We start from the raw sequence: 25,596 nt of genomic DNA, 5'->3' as shown, positions 1-25,596 counted from the left end.
AATCAAGTGTTTATAGGCCGTGCTCTACAAGACATCAAAGTTTACTGCTCTCAGCAGAGATGGCTATTTGAAACATAGGCAGACTCTGCAGACCTATGTTATGTTCATTACTCTATTCAAGTGTCTAACATGCTGAAACTTTATTTTCTTTATTATACGCTACAAATACCTAGTGAGTTTACAGAGAAGAAGGCACATTTTCTTGGAGTGTGTGAGATCTTATCATATCATACTACTTGTAATAAATAACACTCTATAACTCAGTCACCATCCAGTCCTCTCCCTGTGCTCTCACGCCGCACTGAATTGATATGCAGTCTAATCATCTGCTAGGAGCTGATGTGATGTAAATGAAAGTAATTAGGGAAATGTCAAACATAATTAATAAAACAGGTTTAAGTTCTGAAAACACTTGTCAGTGGAATGAATGAAGATTTCGCCTCTTGTCTCCCTGATGCTGCCCTCCCTTTTTGCCGCTGTTCAATTAGGTCACAGATTGCTCCTAAGTTACCGCTCCCCTCTCACTTTCCCTTTTACCCTCCATCTCTTGTTCTCACAGCCTTTCCAATTCTATGCATGGAGACCTTTTGAGAAAGGAGGGGGAGCCACCATCCTGTGGAAGGGAAATAAATTTGCCTGTCCATCCACCGCCTGGATGAAATTAATTGCAGACTCCTCATGCTGTCTGGGTACAACTGGGGCATTAACATAAGCAATTTGCGTCCAACTTCTTCTGCTGGCTGTTTAATAGAGCATCGGACCTGGCCGATAAGGCTTAAGGTCCCTGACGCATTAGCATTTTCATAATATCAAAATATTATAGCACCATGATTTGCTAAAGCCCATTCATTATTGATAAGAACAAAAGGTTTTATAAATTACAAAAGGGGAGCGTGACCTATAATTACGGCAAGCAAATTAGGGTGTGCAGTAAAGTCAGTTACATTTTGAAGGAAAATAATGATGCTGGAGACCTTTCTCCTTCCCTCAGGATTGAAAAAATAATAGATTCCTTCACAGCCTCACATGGGGTTGAGGAGCATGCTCGCAGGTTCATGAGGGACAATGTCTGCACAAGAAAGCGAGCAAGTGTCCCTGGCCCATACACCATCGCTGCATGCATAAAACGGCCCATTAGCTGAGTTAGTTTTAGTTAATGAACGTAGCTACTCAAACCGAGAGAGAAATTTATGCAGATAAACATAAATATGCTTCAGAACAATTTTACTGAACAATACTGTCAAATAACAGGCTTATGTAACAGCCAAAAACACTGATATAGATTTGTTTTTCAGGACCCGATTTGGTCTGGCAGTGGTTGTGAGTGATAAAACTTACACTGTTAGTTGTGGTTGGTGACCTAATATAGCTCTGAGATTTCTGACTATGACCCCGTTACATAACCTGAAGTTAAATCATACAGGGATGATTAATCAAACCTTATTATTTATTCTTAAATCCTACTTTTAATTCTACTCTACATAAACAATGTGACCCTACAATTGAGAGAACAGTGGGATATTTGCACAAAATAAGACAAGACACAACTGTGTTGGCCAGTTCTTGTGATGAGATAAGACTCAACTCAGCTAATAGAAAATTAGACAGAGGATACATTGCATAAACCATGGTTCAAAACAATATACAAATATTATTAATAAATACTGATTAAAATAACATTTCATGCTGAACTATCCTACTACAAGTAGTGCCTCTCATTGCCCAGAAAGTTTATTTCAGTGTTCAAAAAATCAAAAGATGCCGTCCCACACACACAGCTAACTGATGTAATACTGTTTTGAAAATCAAGCGTGTGCGAGTACCCTTTAGCAGTCGTATGTATGTGCTTACATGGATCAGCACAAAACACTAGCAGCACTTGCATGCTGTGTCACCAAAGAACAATGGTGCCATTCTGTTACTATCCTATCTCTCTATTTGTGTCATATTTTCAGGTGGGGCATCACAGATGCCAGTTGAGGCTTCAGGGTAGATGAGATAATTGTGCAAGTCCTCTAGAGACATCTTCCATCATTATCCACTGTTTGTTACTGCATTATGTTTGCCCCAGATGACAGAAGCAGGAAATTCACCAAAACATTTTGTTTAACAACAAAACACAATTCATCTGGTCTATGTTTTACTGCAAAGCTACACAGTTATGTTTGAATTATTAGGTATTAGCAACTAACGATACACAAGATGTAGTAAGACAGTTGTGGAGTTGTTCAAAGGCGTATTTCATCACTTTTGACTGAGCTAGTCCAACTGTTTCCCCTTGCTTCCAGTATTTTTGTAATTTGTAAATTGAACTTTTCGTGTCCTTCAGATTTTTCTCGTATGTCTGAGTATTCCTTTAAATTATTTTTATTAACGTAATTGATTTCACAAATACATATTCTCCTTTATTATTGTGGAACAGGTATTCATATCCTCTCTGTAATTCACATTTGAAAAGAAAACCAATAAGTTGTTGCACCATGTAAACAGAGCCATCTGGAAACGCTGAAAAACTTGACTTCAACTTCAATTTTTTATTCTATCATGTCTCTAGGGACAACACACATGTACACGCACACACACTTTGTGTTTCTAATACCTGTGACACACTTATTTGCTTAGTTTTAAGTGTTAGTTTAAGGTGTTTTTTTTTTTTTTATGAAAGATGGCACTGCATCAGCCTCATGAAGTGCTATACAAGGTATTTTTGTTTCTGTCATTTCTAATACCTAATGTATTAAAAAGATGTCTCCCTGTAAAAAAGTTTGGTTAGAGACACCTGGAGCCAGATGCATAAAACTCTGTGTAGATTCATGACTAAAACTGTGCGCACACACAAAGACAGAAATATGTACATACATATTCTTTTGGTCAGATTTCTAAAGCCACACGTACACCCGATTCTGTTTTATAAATCTCAATCATTGAGGAAACGAGGGCGCAAGCACAAGCTTCATTTCCACTCCCACAATTAATAAATGGATGTAGAAACGCCCTTAAACCTCTGTTTGCATATTGATACTTATACCAGCTCCATCACTCATTAGACCTCTCAGTGAGAATAATGGCAAATAAGAAGCAGTAAAACTGATTGTGTTGCGTAATTTAAACTCGCTTTATTTTATTTTTTTGGCCACTTGGAAGCAGCGCTTAGTTGATATGGTGAAAATGTTAGCAAACAGTATTATTTATTATTTACACCGATCAACATTTCTGTCCACCTGCTGTGTGAAAGTCCAATATTCAGTCTTTTAGCTCTGTTTTGGTCTCCAACAACTCTTTGAGGGAAATATCTGGCTCCTGATGCTCCACTATGTTTGCCAGCTATGTTCTTTTAGTAATTGTGGATGTGCACGATGTCAATCTTCTGTACTTTAGACTTCATATTCACCCAGTATGTTCCTTAGATTAAATTTGCAGATATCCCAAATTATACAGAGTAGCAGTGTGCTTCATTTATCTTTGGGTATCCAGTGTGTATAGGTATTTAGAGTATTAACTAAAGTATACAAAGTAATATAACCAGTGGGAATTATTCTTTGTTATGTCACTCATCCTTGTAAAGTGGACTCAAAGTTTGATTGCGTCTTACTGGGCCTGTCTAATCACTGCCACTCCGTGTCCCAGAGTGCTCCAGGCTCCTTATCATTCATTAACCTCTAGCTGTGATGTCGCTCTGCCCTCCTCATTCAGTCATACAGCATTTCAAGTCATAGCTGTATTTTGCTGAAGAAACAATGACCATATAGAATGAATCCGGGGCTTCGTTAAAGGTGACTTAGTCTCCACTCTCTCTCCTTGTTCCCCTCTTAATTTCTCTCCATCTAATCTCCCCCTGTCTATAACAATAAGAATTAATTAGCCTGCTTATTTTTCTCTGGTTGTAGAGAGGCTCCCCATCTGGATGGAAGACAGTCCTCTGTGTGCCTGATTAATGGCGTGGAGAGACAGTTGCCAGTTCTGAAGCCTTGCTGTCTGGCCCAGGTCAGAACTTCCAGAAGGCAACCTAATGTTAGTCCAAAAGAGAGAGAGAAAAACCCCTCAGAGATTATTGTGGTCTTTTATAATGAGCAGGACCTACCTAAGTTTTAGTTCTACAATAAAAAGTTACTAATACAAAGTCATTAATAGATGAAGGGATATGAAAGCCTTAAAGAGGAAAAAGGATATGTGTATGTGTTGTGGTTTTTTAAAATAATGGAAATATATTATAAATCTGCTAGCTGTATTGTCTTGTCAGTGTAGGTCAACATAACTTTGATAATGCACTTTATACACAGCCTACTCAGCTGCCTTCAAGATTTATCACTATTGTACTGCATTCATATTGTGACCTTCAAACAACACTTCCTACTGTGGTTATTAGAATTTATTTACTACATATCATAAATGATTTGAGGTTTTTTCTCAATTGAATGTATATTTGAATATTTTGTACACAAATAGGAATGGTACTTTAATTTAGCGACCTCATTAAAGAAGGAAATAAACAACAAACAACACTAATGCATTATTTTATAATATTCAAATATCTACACACCTTATTATAAAAACTATGCAACAATTTGGAAGACTAGTCCAATCAATCTAATATGATATTTTGAATCTTGTGATATACATGTCAGTGCTCTTTGCAGCACTGCTTGTGATTTTGGCCTGGACCAGAGAAATGAAGGGCAAAGCATCTCTCTTGCCACTAGAGCTTTGACTCATTTGTCACTAATGTGTCAAAGAGATGATGACATTTACAGGCTGTTGAAGTGAGTGAATCCCCGCCCATCAGGCCCCCCTGAAGTAATAAATGTTTACCTTTAAGAAAGAGGGTTGTGGGTTTAGCTTTTTTCTTTAGAAGTGAGAGGATCCTTTGCACGCTGGTTTCTTATTTTTACTTTATTTGTCAAACAGAATAATTTTGGAGACAGTATTTCCACTAATATTATTATTTTAAATTTAAACTGAGATGGAAATCTCGTTTCACCAATTAAAAAGTTTTAATGTTAGCCATGTTTAAAATTTTTATGTGCCTAAATATTAAATATACTTCAATGGCAGCATCTTTACCTCAATGCAATTGAAGTCCATTATTGACCTGTTATTATGGCATGATTTGATCATTGACTTTTTACCTAAACAAGGTTTGATAGTTATACACCTTATAAGATGCTATATTATAGAAGAATAGTATATGAGTGTTGAGACTAAACACTGATGTAATATTGTTGTCTGTAAAGGTAGCGTACTGCTAGGGGGCATATGTTGTAAAAAAACAAAAACAAACAAAAAATATAATATTTTAATGTTGAACAATAATGTCTTGAACTAAAAACAAACAAAAAAATTACAGCATAGTAGTACTTACAGTAGAAATGGATATATGTAATAAACTAAAAATCTAAAATATATCTAAAAACATTATGTGCATTTGTTGAGAAATGCTTGACGTCATTACCATGAACAAAAAACACTCAGCCCAACAAGTAATTCATAAAACAACCAGATCACAACATGTAATGTACAACAGTTAGCTCAGGAACACAATTTTTGTGCAAGGAAAGGAAATTACATTTATGGACCCTAGTTAACTGATGACAAGCTGTTATGTTTCTCACCAAAACATTCATTAGGACAAAACTAATGGCCTTGGAGTATTGTAACATCTGAAAATACGTTGAATATGTATTTTTCAGGCTGTTGCCAGTATCTTATCATGTTTTCTGTGATAATTACTTTGTAAGAGCTCTCAACTGTGTAGACATGGTTTAAGGATCGTAATGGAATCCTGATAAATCGAGTATGTGTGTAAGTGGATAACAGGTAGACTGTGTCTACCCTGACCTACACTGATAAAATGTGGACTTATCTTGAATGTTTATATGCCCAACTGTCTACAGACAATAGCACCCCATCTAATACAACCCTTGCTTGAACAGTCCATGAATTGAGCTTGTACTAAATCAATGGAAAGCTGCAAAAAATGTGAAGACGAGATGAAGAGAAAACCAATGTGTAGGCCTTCAGGGCCATGATGCGCAACATCACACCAGACTCTTATCTGTGGACACGTCTTTCCCCTGAGAGGATTCTACACTCCAGCAAACAGCTGGATTCAAAGGTATATCAGGTGCATGACCTTAGGGTTAGTGAAATATACAGTCAAGCAGTATCAGCTGAAAAAGTTGGACACAGAACTAGACATGTGTCCAGCATACAATTATACAGACATGCACGCACACACCCAACTTACTTTTCTTTCTGTTACATGCTCCACTCATACAATACTCATATACACTCATAAACAGTTTACAGAGAGATGGAGAGATGCATAGATACATACATACTGTAGATAGATACATGGATGGATAGCTAGATCATATCACATATTTTGCCATTCTGTGCATTATATATATATATAAGCATTATAGACTAGTTTAAGTTTTTCCTACCTTCTAAAGTCTATTGTACTAATTGCCATGGATGAGTTAATTTTAGACTGAATTTGATTTAATACTGATTGACTTTGTATTATGCCAAAGCATAATGCATAATATGCTGTATCTTTGAAAAAATAGATCCATTATCATTCAATTTTCCCCTCATTAACCTTTGGTTCATTGCTTAATGTGCCACAGGCCAAAGGCCATTGTAATCTCTCTCAATGGACACACTGTTCTTGATCAATATGCTTCTTGCTCAGCAACTCGCATTGTTTTATTTTCCTGCTTGTGTTCCAGAGTAAGGTGTGAAAGGATCATTCCAAGTCTCAAAGGAGAGGCTTCTTTCAATATCCTCAAAGTAGCGGATCCCACCCACTCAATTGTTCTCCACATAATCATATAAAAAGATTCAGGAAGAGTTGTTTTTTATTGTTGTTGTGTTTTTCCTCTGCTGAACAATGCCCTTCCGCCACAGGGTCCCATAACAGCCTACCAGTCTATGCTCAGCGCACCTCCACCCCTCATCCCACCCTTGCTATCTCGTTTTCCTCATCTGGCCCAGGCCCACTTCCACATCTACATCCCATTGTCTGAGTGAAGGCAGCACGCGCAGGGCTGGGGCCAGTCCAAACATACTCATCTCTTTCACTGGATGACTGCCAGTATTCTTTGAAAAACGTAAACTTTGTTACTTTCCAAATCCATTTAACAGTTGTGTTTTAGTAATGGAACAAAGATTACGGTCTTTCTGCCGGTTAAAAAAGAGTGTATGTATTTATTCATATGGTTTCTTGTATGTGCGTCTGTGTCATGTTGTATGTTGGGATTCCTGCATGCACGTGTGTCAGAGAAACTAAATCCCAATCCATCATGCATTCCCCAAGGTGGGCCAAGCCAGTGTGTGTGTTTGTCACTGTCCCCTGTCAGGAAAGAGGGTTGGAGCGTGTTCTCCGGACGAACCCCCTTTGGCTGAGGAAGTGCTCCTCTATATTGGCCTCTTTGTGGCTCGCTAATCGAGCTTTCCTGTCAGCAGGCTGCACAGTCCCAGTGCAGGGTGCACTACGTGATACAGACCCACTCCGGTGCTCCAAGGGAAGTTCTGGGATCAGCAGATAACAGCACAGCTCCCTCATCTAACACGCAGAATAGTGTTGCCTCTCTCTGTCCCTCTGGCCCTGCATGAATAAGGAAAACACCAATTTTAACCATTTAAAAAATTCCATTATTCAGAGCTCCTGACTGCCAAATGGTCTCCTTTGGAAAACCCCATGATTTCCTTTTAAAACTTTGAAGTGTGTGAAGTAACAATACTATTTTCCAGAATGTGCACGATTACATATAATTGAACATCTTCTTTTACAATGCTGAACACAGCTTGTCAGAAAATATCTGTTTAACATGTACATTGCTCTACCTTTTGCATTACGCTGTCTTCTTTGGGTTGCCAGTTTTGTGATTAAACTGTTATCCCTCCCACCTGAATTCTGTACTCCACAGTGGGTCATCAAGCAAACTGTGGCCCTCTTTTCAAATGTAAGCGGATTTTAGTGCTATCTGGGAAGAGTGGTCACGAAGGACCCATGTTCCGGTATTCAAAACCAATTATAAAATAATAATCTGTAGGTGTCACTTCTATTTAAATTGTCCAGTTATTCAAGCATTCACAGATATGTCAGGGGGATTTTTCAAGGACACTGTAGGATGTAGCTGATATCTTAGTGGTGACATTACTGAATTTCTGATTTTCTCATGTGTCCTTGGTCTACCTTTTATTTAGACGGTATATTATTCTTCACATGTCCACATGTTAGCTAGGACAACTGATGTAATGCATTATTAATTTTTGTGAACAATTATTACAATAATAACAATTCAAGAGTTCCATATTATGAGATAGAAGATGTGCAAGTGAATGCATGAACACCACAATTTTTGGAGTAAAGTAATATCTGTGGGGCTATGTCCACAATTTAGTTGTCCATACACATTAGAGTTCTGTGTTCTGTGGGGAATTGCAGTTTGACAGACCTTTTAGGTCTAAAGTAACCAAGTAAACCAGACATTCAAATACTTTTTGCACATTTTTGTATTTTCTTCTACATTACAGGTTAACCTCTTGGTTAAGGGTACACCTGCGAAGACCCTTACAGGACATGTCATAGTCATCCCTGTCCAATAAACGATTCCCTAAGAATGGTGTGACAACCACACAATTTGAAATTCAAACCCAAAGCACCTGGAAATAAACAGGTATATTTTCCTGACAATGGGTATAACTTAAGAATTGTCTTTAGAAAGCCATGTTTTGAAAAAGTTGATACAAAAATTGCCTTTTCAAATATCACAGTATCGATTAAATGGTTACTGTACTGCATGCTAACGTGTGGTAATCCTTTAATACAAAAGCCCAATATGGTCAATCCAAGTTTACAGAGTAAAGTAACATGGACATACCAATATTGCACCTGCTAGATGTAAAGGCCAATGATTACAATTGGTTTATGTTCACTGCTGGGCAACATATATCTCCAAAGTATGAGATGCGGGTTCCAATATTTGAAAAACAGGAATATCAAATGTGGATCTGAAGCCAGTGAATTATTATGACTTTTACTGGTGACATTTTCCAGTGGCATATGGCAGCAAGCTCATGGGAGAGCACAGCTTTTTGATGAATACTTTGAGTCTGAGGGACCAAAGGACAGTGCTGGGCATATGTTGCCTTCTGTCTTTGCCTTGTGAAATGATAATGTGGCCTCACTTAAACAAGATTCTAAAGCTACTGAGCTTCCATTTTTAGCAGCAAGAAATATCATAGGACAAACATGGAGAAACCGACGAGTGTATATGTATGCATATTTGTGTGCGTATATGTTTGTATTTTCTTGTTGACTGTCAGCTGGTCATAACGGTTGAACACAGTGAGAGTTAAGTGCAGAGTGAAACTGCAGAGAGCATGTAAAACAGATTTGTTCCTGGTCATAATTTCACTTGTGCAAATCTATATTAGGTACTTAGATGCAACTGAAGATGTTTTAAAAATGCTAATTTTATGAATTTCAAATTCTCACATTTTAACAGGGCTTCAATATCTATATTTAGATTAAAGCACAGTGGCATACCAACAAACTCACATATGATGAACTATATAGTATGGTATATATTATATACTATTATATATTTTATATATATATATATATATATATATATATATATATAGGTTAGCTTCATTTCAGTTATCTATTGCTTAAGCCTTGATTAATTATTTATTGTCTCCTATTTACACAACATTAGCAATCATTTAGATTTGCGTTACTGTTCACCTGATGAATACAAGTCCAATAGTCACTCTCCTTTTAACTCCGACTTGGTCTCCACCAATTCTTAAGATGCTGAGAAGAAAGTTTACAGTGGGGTTTGTCAGAACCAAAACAGTGAAGGTGAGGGCTGTGAAACAAAACAAAAAAAAAAACAGGCTGAAAGATGCTAAGATGCTTCATACAGCCGGGAGGAACAACAGAGTTGATTGATGATTCTCTGTGGTTTCGTAACTATGAGGTACACCATTCGCATTACACATAGGCTTTTTCCTGTTATAAAAATATTGACAGGTGCAGCTTTAACTTCTTTTTTTTTTTGTATCTTTTTGTTTCCTTTTTGTCATTGTTATAAGGTTATGAGAAAACACAGTTAGATAAATGTGTCTTCCACATGCCTAACCCCTTTCTTCCTTATATAAGGATCCACAATGGTCAGTAACTGTATAGAGGCGCAAAACTCTAGATGATCTTGAAGCGTGCAACTACAGCTGTCACATACTGTACTACACGTTTATTATTATGGAAAAAATCCTCTTTATCACTGTAATATGCTTCTGTTTGGGCATGACCCTCTTGATTCTCTGAACGTCTGTGTGAAATTGTTAAATATACAGTTGAGCAGATAAATATATCACATTTTGGCATGACTGAAAGCCCTGCTAAAACTGTGTAAAATCACACACACACACACACACACACACACACACAAACATTTGCATTCTGCAGTTTCTATAAACAAAATCAAATTGAGACAAGTAAAGCCAGAAATTAATTATCCATCTAAAGCAAATGTACTGGAAAATATAATTTATGGAACAATTATGAAAATGGTGCGCTTAAGTGAAAACCCCACAATAATTTAATTAATATTTCATTGGATTACTCTTTTAATTCTTAGCCATGGTGAGTGTGATGGAATGTATGAGGCTGTTGAGTGGAGTGGTATTTTGGGTTTTAGGTAGAACACAAAAAAAGGCTTGCACTGCTTTCAATGAGATTGGAGTTTTAAAAGCTTGCTGTTATGATAGTAAATCTGAACCAAAGGGTAAATGTTCTGCAGGTGATTAAAACATTTACAGGATGAGACCTTGACTCTTGGTGCTAGGATATGTTATGTGATGAAGCATATTATTATGTACTGGGCATTTTGTAGTAGAGTGAACACATGTATTTTTCAGTGACTATTTGTGTTTAGAGTTTCAATATCTGTGTATTTGCATACTGTGTGGGTAATTGTGTGCGTGTGTATAACCTCAAATGGTTCCTTTGCTCAATGTCTTTCCTATACACAGTGCCTCTTTATGCCAAGGAAAGACTTGCCCTTCTTCCTGTCAGCCGTCCACTGGGAACACTGCTCTATGTGCAGTCTCATTGGCATGCTAAAGAGCCCCGATATTTTTGTCTTACATTTAAAGAGGGAATTACGCTGAGCTATTGAGGGCTTATGTCCAGGGCATTTTAACTTTTTTTCATGGTTCTTGGAAGTCGTCCAAGTAGATTGAAAAGATGGGAAGGTTAGAGAATGGATAGAGAGGTTATTGACAGCGCTGAGGTTAGTACTTTGAGGGACAAGCGGAAACAATGTGCTGACTGTTAGCCAAGGACCAGCTCTGCTGTATTGCATGGGGACATGAGTGTCCTGAGTGGGCTTTTTTTCAAATGTTTCTTCCCTTCTCCCTAGAAAGCTGTTACAATGAAACCAAGTCTAAAGCAGCAATTTGTAAGTCAAGAGCCTGGCAAAATGGTTAGTGTGGGGGGAAAGGGAGTTGAAAGTGTATGGTGTGTAAAGTGAGAGCCGAGGGTCTGTTTAGGGCAAGTGGAGCTCTGGTCAGCTTTGCATGCCACTTAAGTGGCTTCCTGCAGCTTGCTGTAAAGACACCACTAACACTGTACTCGAGCTTTATTTTTTTTTTTTTTATCTGTTACTGTTATATACTGTTGTTAGATACTACAAATTATGTCAGAAAAAAGTCAACTTGTTCCCAACTGAATTGTACAGGATTTTTCAGTCACCGCTGAGTGGTTAGATTTTTTATTTTAGCTGGTCTCAGTTAACCATGTAGGCCTGCAAAGATGTAGGATTTCTCAGTAAAGACAATTCCATATAGGTAAAAATGGTAGGCTAAAACATAGAAAAATTACACAAGACTGTATCAGTAGTTTGTTTTTGAATCCACAAATTGGGCAAAAGATCGGGCAAGTAATGCTTGCACCTTCCTTAATACATTTCACGTCATACAGTAGGAGACATTAAGCTGCCTTTTGAAGTGCAAAGCACCAACACATTCACGTATTCTGTATGTCATGAATCACTCGTCAGTCTATATTCTGCCTCACTAACATTATTGTTATGGCCTGAATGTATTTTCTGCTGAAAATGCAACACTGTTGAGCTCGTCTTAATTGGCAGATGGTGAACAGTGCTAAACCATGTTATCCTTGACACCAAAATTGCAGTGCTGGCTCACCAATGACACTCCTCCAACTTCGGCACAGGGCGAGTCACCAAAATGCCAAATGGGCGCAGGTGATGAATCCTCCTCTCTGCACCTCTGGAAAATGTCATTTCACCAGCACGATGATCCCAAAATACACCCACAGTAAAATGAGTCTGAGCCCTTAGTCTGACTGTTCACATTTAACAACAGTCTGCCATATATCATGGTTTTAGTTATGAGATTTTGTAGACTTTTGACAGTAGATGTTTGTAGGAACTCCTTAAAAGACAAATTGCAAATTGTTTCTCCACACAGTTCTAAGTGAAAGGCTTTATTTTTTATATAATTTTTGAATTATTTAAAACTCTGAAAATACCAAAAATATCTTGTGTTAAGTCAGCATAACAAGTTTTTGGCTGGTTATGCAACCGGTTACAACTTTACAGTCGTTTCTTAGACAGACAAAGCTAATTTAAACCAATGCCACTTATTTATTATTACTTACTCTATTATTTTATTATTATTATTTATTATCACCTAGAAGGTTTATATGGCAAATTACTTTATGAATCCAATTGAGCAACATTAGCATTCATTTGAAGTCATGTTTGTGTTCACCTGACAAACATAAGTCCAGTATTTACCGTACTTTTACCACTGGTTTGGTCTCCACTAACTTCACAAACTTCTGATGGATAGCACTTTTCTTAACAATGTTACAAAGACAGTATCTGGCTCTGCAGCTTCTAAATGCTCAACCATGTTCATCAGACAGTCGCTAACTTTGTCTCTTTTGAAATCTTTTTAAGCTTTTAAAGTAAAAAATCCTGCCTGCAGCAGCTAGAAATTACACTGGTGAGACCAAACAGAACCAAAACAATAACCTGAAAGATGCTAAAATGCTCCATAGAACTGAGGGGGATTGCAGAGTTGGCAGTTATTATCTGTAGCTTTGTTATTATGAGCAACATCTTAAGCATTAAATGTAATAACTTAATCAATTGTTAATATAAATATATCAATTAGGGCAGTTTTACCTGCAATTTAAAATTCAAAAAGTAATTTATGTTTTGTTTGTCATAATGTATCCACAAGTAACCAAATAAATTGACAATTTGGCATCATTGTAGCAAGTGCCGCTGAATACATGTACTATTTAGTAATAACAAAATATGCTGTAACAATGTTTTAGAATTACTTGAAGAACAATCACTGACACCTCCTGTGTAAATATAGAGTAAGAAATCCAGAGGTCTACTCAGCTTTCTGGTAAATTTACAGAGTGACATATTAACTGTGGCCTCCATGGCAAGCATCTCGATAGTCCCTGAAGTATCAAAACGATTATGAGAGCCATGCGCTGCCACTGGAAACAAACTCACTGACACGCTGATAAAATCCCTGCCCCGTGTTTATATGCCATTTTGCAAAGAAATCAGAAAAGGTAATCATGTATGGAAGCCGAGGTTAAGAAGCAATGTAACAGTCTATTAAGTTTAATATAGATATGTAGAATAAGCATATGCAGGGAGACATTAGCATAAATCTTGGTTACACACGAATGGTGCAGTGCGCTCTATTCTCTCCCTGCAGTCGGGTCTAATGACAAATACTGTGAATGAGCCATGCCAGCATGCCGACTGCTCACTTGAGCTCTCAATTAGCCCCCTTACCAGTAAGTCTCCAGTCAATTCAGAGCTCTAATATTCAGTTTTCCCAAAATGAAATGTAACTAAACTGATTAATAAATAATAATACAATACTAATTCAAAACCTCTCCGTAGTAGTGTTCATTTTAAAACTGTGAAGAGTTTCCTAAGCAACAACTCCAAACATCAAGACATTTTGGGTCCAGCCCAAAGCTTAATGACTGTCAATTTACATATTAAGCTGTCGGCTGAAGCTGTTATTCAGAGTGACTAATATGTACAAGCACAGTATCTTGCTCAAGGATGCTTGAGTGGCACACGCAACTCTTGTCTTATTACCAAATAAAGATGTGTTGATTGTCGTGAACTTTAAAGGTCCAGTGTGTAACATTTATGAGGATCTATTGACAGAAATAGAATATAATATGCATAGGTAGGTTTTACCTATCATTACCTTAGAGGGAGTGGGTCCTCTTCCACGGAGGCTGGCAGCAGCCCAGAATGGACAAACCAAACACTGGCTCAACATCTTGTCTGTCAGACATCTTATTTACGCAGTGCTCTGAATGGCTAAGAAGTTCTATAAATATTCACCACAGTTGGATAATTTAGATGACATTAAAACAGCTTTATGTATGTGTATGTTGTATCTGGCCTCTAAAGCGTTTGTGATACCACTGCATTGGTTTCAAGTTATTATCCTTGGAGAAGACATGTTCAGTTCCAGTCGCTATTTTATTTTTATTTTTTTGTTTTGATTATCGACATCACTATACTCATTCCTGCTGACTGCAAACGGCAGTAATTCCAATGTGCAAGCTATATTATGTCTCGGTTTCAAGCTATTCAGTTTTTGGAGGTAATGTGACAAAAAACTTGTGTCAAAGTGTCAGCAAATATTAGGGGAAGAAGAAAACAGCTAGGTGATTTAAATGAGGATGTAAGCAATGCAAGCTTCGAAATATTCGAAACAAATTGGCCTTCCTAATATTTCTGAAAAAGAAACACATTCAACATGTTTGTTTGGCCTCAAGGATGGACACATTTTTTTGTTGGAAGCACAGCATGTTAACATAAGTGTTTATTCACAAGAAATCTGCACAGGGTGCCTTTTTTATGTTTTTAATCTCAGGCTACTCTGCCAGATAACACAGCTATGTCCTTGTAGAAGAGAAGGAGCCTTGAATCAGTCATCATCTTTTTTGAGTGTCAACACTGACAATCAACAGCAGACTGCAATAAACACATTATAAAAGTGATATATCACATGATAGAAAACCCATACTCAATTGAGTTGATGCTCAGTGTAGCGCCTTCAGGGGCTAATTGGATTGGTGTTTAGCAAGACCTGCAGATGAGGCAAAGATTACCTTCATGCATAAAATTGTCTTTGTTTTTCTCTGTTGTCTTGTCTCCCCCTTTTCTTCCTTGGTTGCTTTTTCTCACTGCCTCCCCCATCTGCACAGGCCATCGAAGGAGTCATGTAAGCATACCTTTGTCCCTGCATGGGAGGAAGAAGAAATGATCTGGTATTAAATTTCAATAACACGTTTTCCCAGGTCCTCCAGAGTACAAGCAATCAAGGGTTAAATTGGATCTGTAACGTATGCTCGGTGACCCACAAATCGCTTACCCATCAAACAGACTCATTACGAGCCGGCAAGCAGATGAGTGTTTGTGAGCCTTGCCTCTGAGCGGTGGGGATTGTGTGTATTACCGCTAACACGGCTGAGGTATTTAAATTTTGATTTTTTCGTAATGGGTTTTGACATGTTTCATTTCCTCTGGGGGAAGCGCTCGAGACCTCCGAAAGTAAATGTTGCTAAAAAGTCATCAAGGCAGAATATTAAAATGCCATCAAATAAGAATTTCACTAATGCGATGGGGCTTGGGCTTCAGGTACGCAGGGCCGGGGTCAGAAGGGCTTGGTTCTGGGAGAAACACTATTTGTTCCCCTTGGCTGCCTTCTTTCCCTCTTAAATAAATTATTAAACTACTTCAACCCCCTCCTCCTCCTCCTCCTCCTTCCCTGCCCGTCCACCTCTTGTGCCTTTCACAGCTTAGCCCTTGCTTTTGAAATGAAAGGCCAGCAAGAGGAGGAACTGGTAGAGCACTAAAATAGCACACCTTTGGGTGAAATTAGATTAGCCAAATATATATACATTTACAAGACTCAGCGTTTGAAGCTATCGTCCTATATGTTGTTCCATGTAATAATGCCCCGCATTTAAAAACAGCAGTAACTCAGATTGATAGTATTCCCTAACATGATATTGTACATTTTGTAGACTTTCCATACCGCAAGCTCTCTGTTTTGACTTTTATCGCCAAGGTGTAAACCGTTACTATCGTTGGTTTTTGTATTCCGTGGGTACTCCTTTTGAGGCCATTACCAAGCTGACAACCCACCAGCTGTCACTAATTGCCCACTAATGGGGTTTGGTGGTCTGATGGTTTGTCTGTGAGGGGCGTTCCAATTCTACACTGGAGGTCCTTCTGGCTTGCCAAATCAAAGGGGACACATTTAAAAAAGCATGTCATGTTATTCTGTTATATTACCTCTAACTGCACCTCTACAATAACGACCAATTTACAGGGCAATATGTGGAGACAAAGATTTCTTGTGTGTGTGATTAATCACAGATTATTTAATATTCACCTGACATTACCTTGTATTGTTTTAAAAAAATGGCAGAGATTGCTTTGTTGGTGGCAACAGCCATTAACATGCATGATATTTTCTATTCCTTGTCATTGAAATCTTTGCAGGAGACAAGAGGGGCTCGTGTCTGCCCTCTGCGTCAGCCAGCCCGCTAATAGATGTGAGAAGGTCATCTGGCATTAGTGGCAGAAGTACGTTAGCATTTGTGCTGAGCGTCTCTTGCCAGACTGTGTGCATGTTTGAAGGCGCTTGGACAAGCAGGCCCTTTCATGGTGATGAATGGCTTTTTTCAAGCGTTCTGCTCCCTAGTTATGAGAAGGGTGACCTGGTCATTGGACGACTTTATGAAGCTATAAAAAATGTATGTCAGTCTGCAGTCTCTAATGCCATCCCTAAACGGGGGAAGGGGGGCAGGGGTAGCTGGAATGGTAAAAAGGCCATTTACCGTCACTCTAAATAGCTCTCTGACTGCCCTTCTCCACTTATCTGACAATGTCCTTGTCGTCAAGACAATTTTTTATTCTCTTTTTTATTTTTCCCCTTTGAATCAAGGGTAGACAAGCTAGTATTTCTGCCTAGTATTTTACAGTTCAGTACAGTCTACTAACTTGTAATTAGTGTGTTGATGTGGTGTGTTGCTCAAATTACAAGATATGTTCTTAATTAAACTCATTTTTATATATTTAAACAATGTGCCATAAAGTATTGTGTAATACTGTGTAATTAGTCCAAAATGGCTATAATACTGCACAACCAGTAATTCATACACATCTTACTAGTCTACTGATCAGGACTGTACATGATCAAGAATCCATGATTTTTCTCCTCATCCACATGTGACATGGCTGGATGCCATTAATCACAAATGTCTCCTTTTTAATAAATATGCAAATTTATATTAGCCAAATGGTGTTACAGCTTTTGTGTCATTAATAAATAATGAGCTCTTTTGTTGGCTATCTGAGGTATTTAGATACAAACAGTTCATAGTAGCAAACGATGCACAGCCAGCGTTTTACTGGGATATTTTAAGTTACAGGGCTATGCTGCATACATGCTAGGGCATCTGAAGTCATGGACACACTGTAACAGAAAACATAATCAATTTTTATGCCTCCATGCTGGCGATTGCCTTTTCCGTCCAGTGGTCAGACACTTAATTGGTGACTTTTGACTCAAAGGTCAAAGCTCATTGTGACTTCCAAATAGGTTTTTAGCCATGACTGGGACTATACAATGAGTAAACAATTACTAGCACTGTACAGGCTTTCATCTTTCCATCTCATCCATTCTGCCTCTCTCTCTCTCTCTCTCTCTCTCTCTCTCTCTCTCTCTCTCTCTCGCCTCATTCTGAATTTTGGGCTTCTTCGGAATCACGTGAAATAAAGTATTGAAACGTGCATAGCTAATAGAAAGACTTTGTATCGAAAAATGCCAGAAGAAAACAAAAGGGTCACATTTCGTATAGCTGTACTGAATCCATCTTGACATAGTAAATCAAGTACATGTGTACCTGTTAATTCATTAATCAGTTAAAAAAAATTATATTTACTGTCATCATATGAAGCATCAATATCATGATAACTTCCATTTTGCCAAAAATACACTTTATACCATTTATATTATTCCTTCAAATTATTTACTACATATATTATAAAAGTCTGGATGGACATGGATGTAAACTGCAACTTGACTGGTCGGCAAAGGGCATACAACTGCGGGGTGGTAATTCTAGTTGACAATGCAATTGGTTTTAATTTAGCATTTAGTCTAAAGTAAACGGTTTATTCAACATTTTGTGGGTAACTATTCAGCAAAGATGATATGATACCAGATAAAAGAAAATATTAAACTGCCATCCTCCGTGTCCAAAAAGCTTGGTAACTGTGACCATGGAATACACGTGCACATATGTTTTCTATAGGATAGATCCCATAAGTAGGCAAAAAAAAACTGTATCCTCATCCACCATTCACTTCTGTAGATTGTGGCTATGAATGTATCAACTAGGGGCCACAGAAGAGAGAGGCCCTAGTTTAAGAAATGCTGACAGAAAGCTGTATACACTACTGAGGCTAATATGCAGCTGATTGTAAAACACAATTTTTATTATTACAAGTTGCTTGTTTGCTGTTTACCTCACAATATACATATATACATTATACATCTGAATGGACTGCAGAACGTGATGTCTCAGTCTGAAATGCTGCCCCTTTCTTTCTCATACAGCACAATCACGCCTTTGACATGCTATCACAGTGAGCCTGGCCACCATTGTCCTAGCTAAGCTAGCATGTCTGACAAAACAGTTTCAAATAGTCACATTAGCTATGAATGCTAAAATGTTTACATGTGTTCAACAGAAGAAAAGCTACTGACATAATAGTTACATTAATAATAGTAATTATATAAATCCTTGTAGCAACTAAAACCGTTAATTAGAATATTCTTTTTGTACAATAGTATAGGCTACTGTCATACTGTCGGCAACTACAGGAGAAATAAATCTATTGTGAGACATTTGATGGAAATTGTCGACGTTTTGGGTTTACTGTAGCTACATGGTCCTGATGAGAGTAATTTGTTGTCACAATGAACATTATTTCTTGTGCCTCTCATAGGTCTCATACAAATTGCAAGCCAGCGCCTTTTCCAATATAATTAAATTTGGCAATAAGAAAATGAGTAATTGTGGTATTAGCAAACCTTTCTGACATTTAGTCCATTTGTTTTCTTCTTTTTTTTTTACAGTTTACTCATTAACAAAAAGCAGTGTTTCAAAGATTTAGACCTGTTGAAGTATTACAATTTTTAAGTACTGAAGTGGGCTCTCTGGTATCTAAAAGATAGCAGGATTTCCAGGAAGGAAGATTATAGAAATAAAATAATTTTTCCATTATCAGGGTAGAGAGGCAAAAGTGTGATGTGGGGGGCTGAACTGCCTGACTCTGTTTCTTGGTGAGCAATCAATCATGGGCCTCTCTGCAGTCTCTTTGATCTGAAAACAGCTGTAATCTGTGGTCATTGTTGCTAGAGTAGATTGTTTGCCAAACTATTACCATAACTGTCAGCCCAAATCAGAGAAATAATCTCATGGCCCTGGACAGATGTGGTTCCTCTGCATTATTGATATGGTCATCTGAGAGAGAGGGGGAATTATAAAACATAGTTCTATTTACAAAGGGAGATTGGCTTGGTCCTTGAGAGTGAGTGAGTGGGACAGGCACCTCTAGAAAGTGAGATATAGCCAAGTTCAGGAGGGAAAAAAACAAATTTCCTGGCCCTTTTAGGGTCAACTCACCCCTTGGGTCTACTTCCTCTCTGAAATGAGTCACCAGAATACACAATGGACTGATTTCTGAGAAACGCCTCCACATGCACCTGTATAAGGGCATTCAAATATGTATATATTTTTTACTCTTCTTTTTTTATAGGGTTGCATGACCCTTGTGGCAAGGAGAGGGATGTATTTACTGACGTATTCATAGTTTACCATAAATGTTTACCTACATTTGGTTTCTGCATGCAGCCATTTTTGTCTTACTAAATGAAATTCAGGAGTGTGACAAAGAAAAAAAAAAAAAAACCAACAGCCTTTAGAGCAGCATTGAATGTTTCCATTAGAGCACATGGTTGTGCCTTTTGGAAAGGTTGTGAACCCGAACAACCAATGCATGTTTATTTAGCAGCCCTGCCAACCCAGCGAGACTGGCTAAGTTTCAGTCAGTTAGTGTGGCCAATGAAAAATTCCACATCTTAAAATTACAATGCCTTAACAGTGTAAGTAGAAGGATGTGAGAGGCTGTTGATGTCAGCAGTCAGACACAACATGCCTTACGGTGGGTGGGCGTCTACTACAGGCAAGAAGAAAGAAAGTGAAAGAAATATTTTACATTAAATACATCTTCGTCTTTGATATTGTAAACATTATTTTACAGGAAGAACAGAAGAAACACGCTAAGGTGAGACAATAAAATGCTTGCACTAACTTTGGTGGTATCAGGATTTTTCCTACTGAAACCCAAATTACAAAATCATCAGCGTACCATTTGCCAGACTTTCCTTTGTGGAAACATGTGGCCCTTGTTGGCAAAGGGCAAAATTTGGCAGGATCCTGAGAAACCGATTACAAGTACTGGCATATGGAAGAACAAATAGTTCCTCATTCAGTGCATCAGGTCTGTGCCATCTTCATGGACTAAAAAAGAGACATGATGGATGTCTAGAAGTGCTCACTGGGCTGGGGCCAGATACTACTGATGTGCAGCACAGAGTACAGCATGACCCTTCTGTCTGAATGTCCTTTTAACTAAATAGTTATTAATTTACACGTATTTTAGTATTCTTAAAAAAAGCTTATTTCCACATTCAGGACTGTTTGCCTTTTTAACTGTCAAATATCGCACTCATGCATCTATATAGACCTTTATCATGATGCTACCCTGCAGTAGAGCTTTCATCCACAGGTCAACTATTAAAACCACGAGTTGCCACTGTGGTTACTAGTCAGTGAGTCTTGAATAATATTATTTTATCCACAATAACCAGATTTATATTTAGAAAATTGTTGTCATGTTTTGTCAGGAGGGTATTTGGAAGCATTACAAAGATGAAATGGGTTTTGTTCCATCGCTACATCTGTATGAGAGATACAACCCTAAATTCTGTGGACATACAGAGAGGCAAATCTGGTAGTTGTAAAAAAAGAAATCCCAAGTCATATAAAATCCTACTGTACTGTACTTCATGTCAGTAGAGTGGGAAAACTCAGAAACAGCCTCAGTCAACCTTGTTACAGAAGCCTGGTAACTATATGATTATCATCTGGCTAAAGCTAGGCTGTTAAAACTTTTGGTTAAGGTTGGTTATAGACTGAGATATGCTTTTATATTGTATATATGTGCTTTCTTTTTGGACATATAGGACTTACATGATACTGCACATCATATTGTACACATTGTCTTTTTATATTTATATTATATATATTGTCTCTTTTATTTTTCTCATTCTCTGTTTATTGTTATGCACCAATATACCAAGGCAAAGTCCTTGTATGTGAAAACCTACATGCATAGTAAAATTGTCATTATTGTTTATCCTTATTGATGTTTAGATATCTTCTCTGCTATAACTATATAGGCACCAGTCATTGACAGAGGTGGTGCAAAATCCTTCGATCCATAATTTACACCTGTTAGTTGACTCCCCCGTCATTTGTGAGCATACTCAGGCTTAAAGGTTAACAAAAGAGAAACAGGGCAAGCACCGCTGCCGCTACAACAGATCAATGTCAAGTAAATAACCTTTTCTACCTTATTTCCTGACATGTATAGATCTGTCTCTCTTCTCCCCGTCTGCCTCCCGCACTCTGGTCCTTCACATGCCGCCTCACTCTCCGTTTAATGTCTTCTCCACCCTTATAGTACGCTGTTAACAGTTAAAAGGAGCATGTTTTTCTTTTTTAAACCTGTCTTAATAGAACACACAAAGAATAAGGCTTCTGGACAGTTTTTTTTTGTATGGCCTTGCTTAAAGAGTACTTCAAGGGGGAAACTGTCTTTGTTCTTTTATTTTGAATGGTTAATCAGAAACATATTAAGTAGCCTGTCCATTTATTTGATTTTAACACAATACACGGCATTCATGTAAACCAATTCCAGTCAAGACAATCAGTAGTATTTGTTAGTGTGTACTCACAATTGTTTATGGGCTCTAACAAAATACCAAAACAAATATTAATTGTTTGGCCATTATGAATTGAATCCTGCAGCTGCAATTGTAGATTGAAAAACTGCTGTGGTGTCTCTTGAATATTTTTGTTCATCAGTTTTTTTTTGTTTGTTTTTTTGGGGGGTTTTTGTGTCTTTGTGTCCACATGTATGATTCGACATTTGAGTTGTCACGCAATACTTGCAATGAAAAAAATACCATATGTTTCTGCCATAGGTTTAGCCACAGTGCAGGCTTGATTTTAGCTTGCTTTAAAGTGTGTATGGTTTAGTTGCATCTAGCAGTGAAGTTGCAGATGGCAACCATTTGAATACAATGGCTTTGAAACTCGCGAGAGCCCCTATCTACGACCAGTGTTCAGTTTGTCTATTCTGGGTGGTTCAGTCAAAAACGACTCATTCTATGGTAACAAAAACACAACAATTCTTATTTTCAGGGGATTATTTACAAATAAAAACATCCCTATGAATATTCTATTCCATTTCTGCCAATAGATCCTCCTAAATTTCACACACTGGAACTTTAAGTCAAAATAGCAAGATGGGAGGATTGTTTGAGAGCCATTACGATTGTCAGTATATTATCTGCGTTATAGCTCGATTGGGTTGACATTGCTTAATATGCATATTAGTGCTGAGATGATTAGTTGGGTAATCTGTTAGTCAGATGAATTAAAAACTACATTTTGATCACTGCCTAGTCGATTCAGTAATGTATTAAGTGAGAATGGCTAGTTTCAGCCTCTCAAATGTGAACATATGGTGCTTTTATATAGTTTAAATACTTGAAAATGTGACCTTGGGTGTTCAGAACTTGTGATCGTTTAAAAAAAATAAATAATTCTTGATACTTTATTGTCTAAACAATGAAGGGACCAGTATAAAAAAACAAACAATGAAAAAAACAGCTGAAGCACTAATGGACTGGTTAAGATTCATGCATATGTCTCCCTTTTCTGACTGCAAAGCAGAAGGGAGTGAGAGTAATGGCGCTCCATTGGCACCATTATTGCTATTATTAGGACGCCATTCTTATTTGGGCGAGCAGCAGCTGAGTCAGGGATAGTGTGTGGTTTAGGGATTAACAAGACTAGAAGTATTAAACCTTTTTCTAGCAGCCTACGATGTTCATTACACCATACAACACAAAAGCGTTGGACTATACAAACAACGTACCAGCAATTTTGCTGTTCTTAGAGCTTTACCATTGTCCTGGTGGTGGCAAAAGAGTAAAGGGCATGGGGTCATTCAAATGAAATGGGCTTGTCCTCTTGGGAGCATATATGCCAGATAATGTCTGTTTCCCCCCCTGGTTATTTTCATCTCACAGTGCACCCGGATGCTTTATTCATATATCACACATTTCTGGCTTGATGGTAAGCTAATAGGAAAAGTCCTGGCATAACCAAAACACGTATCATTCATCCTCTTGGGACCATGAATATCCAAACAGACAGATTTAAGAAAAAGGATAATTGAGATACCTTTTTAGATTTTATTGGTCAACAAAATTATTTTAAACTGTCTATGGCTGTTAAATGGTTTGCCCGTTACACTGCCTCCCAGCATATAATGGCTTTTCAGTGTATTTGCACTGAGGCAAAAACTCTGGCTAATATGGGACAGTTGTCAGCTAAATGTGCTTTATGGTTACATTTCACCATAATACAACTTTTATGCTATGTTATGTAAATATTTTTAAATAATATATCATTAATATTAAAGAAATTAGTTTTTACAGTTTACTGAAACTTGCTACCTACCAACTTACTTACTAACCTACTTCAAGCATCGCCATTAAAAGCTCATGTATCTGCCTCTAGTCTTTCTGGGGTCCAAAATACAGGACAGACATACAACGAGAAAATACAAACAGCTGATACATTTTGATAGAGCTCTGCAACAGGAGTGAATTGTCTCAACATGACTGACTTGTTTGTTTAAAATTTATGAATACAGTAACTTGAAATCTCACTACCGCTTGTCTGTGGGTTAATCCTCCACGGCATTATGTCCTCAGATGAACTTGTAAACACAGTTGTCTACATCTGCGCCCCATTGATTTTTCACAAGCAAAAAACTGGGGACAGAGAAAGCGGCGAGAAAGAGGGTGAACAGCAGTATGCATGTTCATGCCCTTGTGCTACAAAATCTCTGAATTTCCCTCTGGGAACTAAAACCCATAACCACTTGGAATGATTTTGTTGTCTAGATAATTCTGGAATCACTGAGTTCAGTTATAGCTTTGGAGACCATCACACTGTCCATATCTATATCATATCTATGTCTTTACAAAACAAAATCCTCCCACTTCTTACCAATATTTGCCAGCACCCAAGCAGTGATATTCAAATAATCAAAAAGAGTTTGAGTGGAGATTGAGCCTGGAGTTACAGTAACTCATACAACACTGGCTGTTAATGGCAGTGTTTTAATGTTTGTGGAAACTGTTCATAATACTCACGATCCACTATGAAAACAGATGTTTTAATTTGACTCAAGAAGTGTTTCCAGATGTCATCATCATTATCATCTTTTTGTGTTATTTCATGTGAAATAACATGGCCTACTTATCCATAAGGAGTTGATGTATTGATTAGGGGACTATTATGTTTGTTTTTTCCTGGAACTATTCTTCTTCTTTGATGCAAACAGTTTTTAAGAGCAACTAAAGAGAAAATACACATTGGGTTGAATGCTACATTAAGTTCCTAACAAAGTTTTATTTTTGCTACTAAATAAGAAGACTAGCCGATCTTTTTAGTCTTTTCTCCTGGGTTTGCTTAGAAGTTATCTAAGGATAAGGAGTGTGGGCAGAATGACCACTAAAGTAAAAATCAATAAGCACTTAATTTATATACTGTTATCTCTGAATCAGCAAATGTAGCAATGCAAGCACTATTTTTGCAAGCACGCCACAGAATTTTACTGATCCGATTATATATGATCTATCAGACTCGGAAATTCTGTCACACATATGACCTTTGTGGTCTAAAATACATGACAAGCAAACATCTGATTTTTAACTTGTTTTGGGAATTCTACCGCAGTAAAAATGTCTGTTTTTGTACTAAACTACTATACAAACATTACACCTTTAGAGGTATATTGCCAGAGGCCATAAATGATACAGACAAGAGTGATTTGGAGGTTAAGAATTAATTAATTACTTATTGGCACTGCTCATCATCAAACAACAATTCTTTGTATTTGATGTTGGTGTAACTTCCTAATACTTTTATTAATGTAAGTACATACTTTTGATGACGGCCTTCATAATGATACTTAACATAACAGCAAATAACAAAAGTTCTGAAAAATGGGACCTTTCTGTCTGAGAGTACTCCATTTTGCACTGGTTTAT

This window comes from Dicentrarchus labrax, unplaced genomic scaffold, assembly GCF_905237075.1.
Source record: "Dicentrarchus labrax unplaced genomic scaffold, dlabrax2021, whole genome shotgun sequence".
In the NCBI taxonomy this organism is placed as follows: Eukaryota; Metazoa; Chordata; class Actinopteri; family Moronidae; genus Dicentrarchus; species Dicentrarchus labrax.
The sequence above is the reverse complement of the archived record's forward strand: the minus strand, read 5'-3'. Positions refer to the sequence as shown.